The following is an 8,005-nucleotide window of genomic DNA, read 5'->3' on the forward strand; positions in this document are numbered from 1 at the left end:
TATTCCGGAGCTCTTCCCTAAACACATTTTAACGACATATTGCAAGATAGTTAGAGTTGTGTGAATGCACGACTTCATTATATACTGGCCATGTGATTGATCCACGTAATGAATAAGAAAAGATGTTTAACAGCAGAGGTTATAGTCGCATGAATGTGCGACTGCATAGATTAGTATTTCTTGAAACCGGAGGTCAGTGCAGCTCTCAACAGATAGATATGGTGGAACAATTTTATTTGGTCAGTGTTGAGTTTCCTTGACATGCACTGTGCATTAGTAAATGTATATGCTCTACACACAGAAAATTGTAGGCTTTTTCTTGACAGAATTTTATTTGTTTGTCAAGTCCAACCCACTGAGCATCACGAAGACATTGACAGTAATCAATTCCAAAACTAAGGGCCTGTTCACTTTGATGCCATTTTCAACCTTACCAAATTTTGGTAAAGTTACCAAAAAAAATGGCTACATTTAGTTTGCTGCCAAATTTTGGTAACTATATAAGAAATCCTGCCAAAATTTTGGCAAGTTACCAAAATTCTAGCAACTATGTCAAAATTCTGGCAACTATGGCAAAATTTTGGCAATGACAAAATTTGGTAAGGTTTCTTTTGGCATCAAAGTGAACAGACACTAAGTTTTTTGGAGCTCCTAAACTGTATATCTAAAATACCGAAAGAACTAAAGTTTCTTGCAATCTGATTAGGCCACGTCATCTAAAATATATGGACCGTCTGATTTCCCCTCGAGACAACGTGAGTCGTTCAATCCTTCACTTGGTGTAACCTCTTCGTGATACTCCGAAAAACTTCTTTTTGCAAATAGATCCTTCCAGGTCCCTACGATGAAATCGCGATTCCCCTTTATCTTGTCTTCTCATCACGCTCGCGCCGCATCCGCTCACGAGGCCGAATCGCCCTCGCGCCTCATCTCATCGTCGTCGCCGCCGCCGCCCGCTACCGCCTGCCCACTGCCACCTCTTCCCCTGCCATGCCATCGCCTGCTCTCCACTATCACCTCTTCCTAGTCCCTACCACCGGCGCCGCTTCCTCCTCCTCGTCCCTGCCCTCCACCTCCAGCCCCCAGCCACCGCCTCTTCCTCCTAGTCCCCACCGGTACCGTCGCGCCGCCTGCACCTCCTCGTCCTTTCTCCATCCCTAGCGCCATGCTGCCGCCGCTTCCTCCTCCTGCTCCTCTCCTCGCCTCCCTTCAGAAAGCCAGCTTCAAAGCGCTATGGCACATCCCAGAGCAATGGCAGCATGGACGCATGTGAGGACACCCAGCCGTCGAGCCGACCGTGGTAAAGCTTTCATCAAGGTGCTCGAGGCCGACTCCATGTGAGTTCACCTGATCTTTCCTCCTGCTTGCTACTCCAGTATTTGGGCTGAATGTATAGCTCTGCTCCTGCTATGAGATTGATGAGTTGCTTCACATGTCCGTTCTCCCAATACGTTGTACTCGGTGCTGCTCAAATACAACTGGCAGTGTTGATTTGAATTATGGAACCATAATGGTCAGTTACTTAGTAGTTTGAGTTTAATTTCCAGAAACATCCACTATTATGTTGTAAAATAATTGAAGACCGGACAGGTGAAGATGATCTTTCGAATAAGCCGATAGAAAAAAAAAATATGGGATACCTTCTGGCTTTCAATGGGCAAAACCTAACAGAAGACTTATTCAGTTTGGCCTTGGTGAAATCTGTAACCTGGAAACATATTGTTTTGTTTTCATATATGATATATGCAGATCCAACAAATGCTTTGGTTATTACTCAGTATAGTTGAATTCCATCACTCATCAGCCCGTTAAAGAATACTGTTAATTTTCTGAAACTAAGAGCAATGCCATTACTTAATCTCTATTCACATATGAATAGGAGGTTTTGTTCTTATGGGAAAGTAGATTTCACTATTGATTCCTCAATTTTTTGTAGTTTTTTCTATGCGCGCTAACTCAGCAAGTTTTTTATGGGCCTAATTGTTCAAAGACAGATTCTTTTAGACTCTAGATTGAATTAAATTTGGATATACTTGACATGTACATATTTTTCTATAATTCCCATCTAACCATAGCTTTTGCTAGCAGACTACAAAATAGAATTTCCTAGAACCTGATTTGTGATTATAACATTTTGTACATAACAGGTCGAAATCAGATGTGCATATGTAATGGCTCAGTTCTGCCGACCATTAATAAATTTCTGAAGGTTAGAAGTTTCTTGCCAATCTCAATTAATTAACATCCAAAATATCAAGTGTGATGGCTGCTCTAAGTTCTAATTGTTTGTGTATACTCCAATATCGCTATGAATCTGAATCTGTATGTGGTTAACATTACAGATTTGCTATGATTGATTCTATCAATAATGCCTTGGCATTTCCCTTTACAGTGTTTGAAGGCACTCAAAGTTGGATGCCCTTTTTGCATAATGTAAGTTTTCTCTGGTTATTGAATAACCATGAGTGGTTTTTGCCTGACTGATGATTCTATAAAAACGAGTGGCCACTGATCAAGCTTTCTATCCTGGTGTTATCTTTTGTCTGACGTTATGTAATTTGATAACATATTTTTTTGTAACATAATTTGATATAGAATTTTAGTTTCTCTAATCATTGAGCCATAAACCTTTTGATTCATTGACTAATTTATATGTTAATGTGAGAACATTCTTGGAACTATGAAAATATGGCGAAGTCCCAAGTATTGGAAACCAAAAGCAAGAGGTTGATCTTGACCATAATATTTAAACCTTTTGTTCGGAACATAGGTTAATCTCGATATATAATTCTAGCTAAATGTTTATCAAGTTATGTAATTTTGAAAGAGAAATCAAATTTAAAGTAGAATCCAAAATTATAATACGTATATGTAGGTGAATCTAACATAGCTTTGCCACTGGCTTTAGTGGCTTAAGTGGTTTTTTGCCTGACTGATGATTCTATAAGTCTCTCGAGTTATTACTGCGAACTACTACGTACTCCCTCCATACTCATAAAGGAAGTCGCTTAGGACAGCGACACGGTCTCCAAAATACAATTTTGACTTCTTATTACTATAAAAATATTTATTAACAATGATATATATATATACTTTTATGAAAGTATTTTTCAAGACAAATCTATACATATAATTTTTATATTTTCAAACTCAACAACTTAAGAGTAATTCATGATTTATATTCCCAAGGTTTGACTTAAACATTGTCCTAAACGACTTCCTTTATGAGTACGGAGGGAGTATTTGTTAACTGTCAAGTAGTAGTGTCTACAGTGGAATCGATACGCACAAAGAGCATGCAACATTAGCTTGGGAACAGAAAAAACATTTGACTGCTCACATTCTAATATGCTCGAGTGCAAATCATAAACCATCCATTAGTTTGTCCTGTAAAAAAATTATATGGAAAGAACATCAGTTCTTCATTAATTAAAAGCAATAACTTTGACATTGACAAAGGGATGCACATGCACTCACAAAGATTCTGTCGACAAGATAATAGATAAAGGTTCAAAACACTATGGTTTTTTTTTGGTTCTTATGCAATTTATCCTCCTGACAAAATAATTATGTATAACTAAGTATGATCGGTGATCCTACTTCTCATGAGCATTCAAAACAGAATTAGACTCCAAAATCTAAACTATAGTACTGAAGTACAATTTGTACAGTAATATTGCTACCTGGCTAAAACAAACTCTAACGGGCTTTCCTCCTAGACAAATAGATTTAATTTGACATCCCTAGGTCCTTTTTTCTGCTGGATTCACCACTTCTTCAGAGTGACAGAGTGTGGTTCTTATGTTTCATGCAGCGAAGTCATGTGAAGTGCACATGATGGCCGACAAGGTTATTGCTTATTACATGGACCAAGACAATTTGATCAAGCTATTCAAAGTAATCAGAAGAGAATTCAAATCGTCGTCCTCTACTTTTAAGAACCCTTTGTTGCCAATAGATACCCACAGCTGACAACCGGAGCTATATGTTGTGAGCAAAGACATGTTTAATCTGCACAAGTTGATGCCCTGTCTTTGTTTACACTTCCTCATTCTCTTCTCATGCTGTAATTTGAGACTTCACATTCAATGGCAGTATCTGCTCCTCGATTAAGAATGGTGGCATGAGTGTCTGGCGCCGATTCACTGACACCAATGACAACTACAACGCCGCCGCCAATTACACAGTGCTGACAAAGTGTCAATTGCCTACCACTTCCAGTCCACCAATATCTTTCGACGATATGAAATATGGAAACCAAAAGCCTGTTGATCCTACCACATAGAATCTCATATTATAAATTACAGGTTGTATAGAGAGGCTTTTATACAGGTATACAAAGTCGCGCAACGCGCGACAAAGGTGGCTAGTAGGAAATGAAAAAAATAATATTTACAATAGATAGCCTAAAAAATAATTAAATAATAAAAATAATAAAATAATAATAATAAGAAAAAAATAGATAGCCTAAAATTGATTCCCCATAATGAAAAGTGGGCCCTCACTTTAACTACCGATAGAGAAAATTAGTTTTTCTGCTCCCTCTATGCGCACACTGCGTGGCCAGCTCCTCCTTCATCTCGCATTTTTTTCTCCGTGCGCGCACGAGAGAACGATTGGGAACAAAAAAAAAATCGCTCCCTTGAAGTGGGGAACGAGATATCCGGAGTTGGGAACCTGGATTATTAGGAGACAGGTTAGGGATTCTATTGGATGCGATTTTTGACCAAAATTTTCTAAATCTGAGGATGGGAATAGAATAAAGAACTATTGGTCATGCTCAAGCTCTAAAGTCATTCTAACACTCCATGTTATCTAGTGTCTATAGCATTAAATACATTATCACGTAAGAAAAAAATATGATGTGACAAGAGAGTTAATAAGAACGGAGGTAAAAAGATGAAAGAACCATTTCTCATGCAAGAAACCATCTCTACACAAGAACCAAGAATATGTGGATAAAAGAAGAGAGAAAAGAGGTGATTGGATGAGAATTTAATTCGAAGACACCATTCATTGGATATATATAGTGTCTATACATAGTGTCCAACTATTCATGTTTTATAAGCTAATAGCAATAAAAATACTAATCATAAATAAATTTAAATAAGACGAACGATTAAAGTTGGCCAAGAAAACTTATGGTTGCGTTTATTTTGGGACAGAGGGAGTAAAGAATATAATGTTGTTGCCCCTGTTACATTTAAAAATTAGACTGTGATAACATCAAATTTTCTTTTGAACACTACACATTGTCACGATATAGAGTTCAATGGTTAGCCCCAAGTCCTAACACACACCAGGAGGGCTGGACAGCACATGGCTAGCAAATGAGATAACTGCAGTCAGCGGTTTTCTGGAAAAACAAAAATGATAGAACAAAATCATTGCCTAGCTCTGATTCAGCATTCCATGTGTTATATTAACCGTGTACTGCTGTTTGATCTCACAAGCATCAATTAGTCGATTGTAACGCACTAACAGGAAATATAATTTGTAATTGTGACCTTCAACAACCCTAATTGAAGAAAAGAGCTAGTTCTTTCTTCCCATCAGAAATTGGTTTGATTCCACTCAAACAATCCAGACTTATGAGCTACCAGTGGTCTCAAAAGGATATTTCAATCCAATAAGCATGAAACGCACGGCAGGTTAGTATGCACTGTTATAAACGTTTTGAATTTTATAGAAAAAATAGTAATATTTTTGACCCAAAATAAATTTATTATAAAATATATTTAATTATTCTTTACCTATTATAAAAATTGAAGGTGTTTTTCCTCTAAATTTCGTACGTCATCCTGATAGCGCACGATTTTATTTTCCATCTCCGTTCTGTATAGTAAAAAAGCAACTTACGTTCGACTCTGTTTTTTTATCTACGGCCGTTTCTTTCTGTGTTTTTCTCCGCGTTTTTTTGGGCCCGGTGTTTTTAGATCCCTTCTCCACCTACTTTTTTCCGTCCGGTTTTTTTGGGCCATTTTTGTGGGCCTGACTTTTTTTTCCTTCTCCACCTGCTTTTTTTTGTCTGATTTTTTAGTGGGTCGCGTTTTTTTGGTTTCGTTTTTTTTCAATGTCCTCATCGGCACGCCTCAGCCCGTTTAACTCGTTGAATTTAATTCTATAGGTAAGTTTGGTTTGCTCTGATTTTAGAAAAAAAAGGAAAGAGAAAATAGAATAGATCAAAAAGCCCTCGAGAAGATTGAAAAACATTCGGTCGAATTGGATAGGGAGGATCAGCTACGGTATTGTATTGACACGGGACTACTTTCCTGAGATTGAAGACAGTGGTAGGATGTGCAAGCTGAATGCCGAAGAGAGGTAGCTTACTAGCTAGGACGTAGTGCCAAAGAGAGGTAGCGTACTAGGCCGGGGCTGAAAAGGAAGAAAGAAATGGGCTTTCGACTCAAAAACAATATTAATTTTTATTAACTTTTTAATTATAATGTATAGTGATCCCAATATTTTAGTTTATTACTCAGCTCCTAATAGTTATTGTATATAAAAAAATACTTTACCCGTTGCAACGCACGGTATTTTTTCTAGTAATTTAATAAAACTAATTTGGTAATGTAAATATTACTATATTTGTCTATAAACTTAGTTAAACTTAAATCAATTTGACTTTGACCAAAATTAAAACACATTATAATCTGAAACGGAGGGAGTAGTAGAACTAAGAGGTTAAATCCTTGCTAGCGATGCACCGTGAATAGCCTAAATATCGAATCACAAGGCAGTTGAATAACAATCTCAGTTCCCCACCAGGAACAACACATTATTAAAGATTATTAAGAGGTTTAGTTGGCAACTCAAAACTGGATATTATCAGACATGAATTTCATTTTAACAGATAGAATATTTCGATTCTGCTTCCAAATTTCATTGACATGATGGTAGATGAAAATCTAGCCTGAAAATTTAGGCACAAGCATGAAGGTATCCAGCGAGTAATAATTGAGAGACATAAGATAGTACTAGTAGGATTTTAGGATTTGAGTTTACAGACAGACTTAGTGGACTTTTTATTTTTGTTATTATATTATTATTGCCACTAGTAGGAAGTAAAAACAAATCCACCAAAAAAAAGAGAGGGGGGATTCGTAAGAATTATGCTATCTAAGTTTATTTTTCACTCATTCCATATATACCAATACAAATAACAAAAGAATATAATACCTATCCGATCCTAATGCAACTTCCCTATGAGCATCTTCGAAGACTGGCCACGCACGCACACTCACCCCTATGAGCAATCTTCGAAGATTGGATCGGCAAATCTTTGAGATTAACGAAGTCACCACCGCCACTGAAAACACAATGTCGTTAAATCTTGGAAAATTCGTTTTTATGGGAAGTTGAACCCATAACCTAAGGTGTCATTAAATCTTGGAAAATTCGTTCTTATGGAGAGTCGAACCCATACCAATCTTCGAAGATTGACGAAGTCACCACCGCCACTGAAAGCACAATGTCGTTAAATCTTGGAAAATTCGTTCTTATGGAGAGTCGAACCCATAATCTAAGGTGCTACTGAGGCTCTTGCAACCACTAGGTTACATGCGCTTTCGCAACTATTACTCACTTTATTTACTCTTAATACAATTATTCCCTACTTTTGTAAACTTCGATACAATTATTACTCAAAAATAAATTTATTTCGAAATAAATGAGAGGAGCTGATGAACCCAATCAATATGGGACATGCTCCCTCCGTTCCAAAAAAAAAAAAGACAAACCCCGCGTTTCCGTGTCTAACGTTTGACCGTCCGTCTTATTTGAAAAAATTATGAAAAAAAATTAAAAAGACAAGTCACACATAAAGTATTAACCATGTTTTATCATCTAACAACAATGAAAATTCTAATTATAAAAAATTTTTATATAAGACGGACAATTAAACATTGGACACGGAAATCTAGGGGTTTTTTTTTTTGGAACGGAGGGAGTAGGTAGTACATTGGAAATTAGAAGAAGCATTAGGAGAGATTGATGGCGGTCGCTG

General features: G+C 37.0%; 1 long non-coding RNA gene across 1 annotated transcript; it reads left to right on the forward strand.

Annotated features, from left to right (window-relative positions):
• The first annotated feature begins 913 nt into the window (after positions 1-913).
• On the forward strand, positions 914-4,049 carry LOC127780783 (uncharacterized). The gene is made up of 4 exons (XR_008018821.1): positions 914-1,337; positions 2,148-2,209; positions 2,393-2,433; positions 3,815-4,049. It is a non-coding gene; the product is annotated as an uncharacterized LOC127780783 (long non-coding RNA).
• Positions 4,050-8,005: the final 3,956 nt, after the last annotated feature.

Source organism: Oryza glaberrima, chromosome 7 (assembly GCF_000147395.1).
Source record: "Oryza glaberrima chromosome 7, OglaRS2, whole genome shotgun sequence".
NCBI classification, from domain to species: domain Eukaryota; kingdom Viridiplantae; phylum Streptophyta; class Magnoliopsida; order Poales; family Poaceae; genus Oryza; species Oryza glaberrima.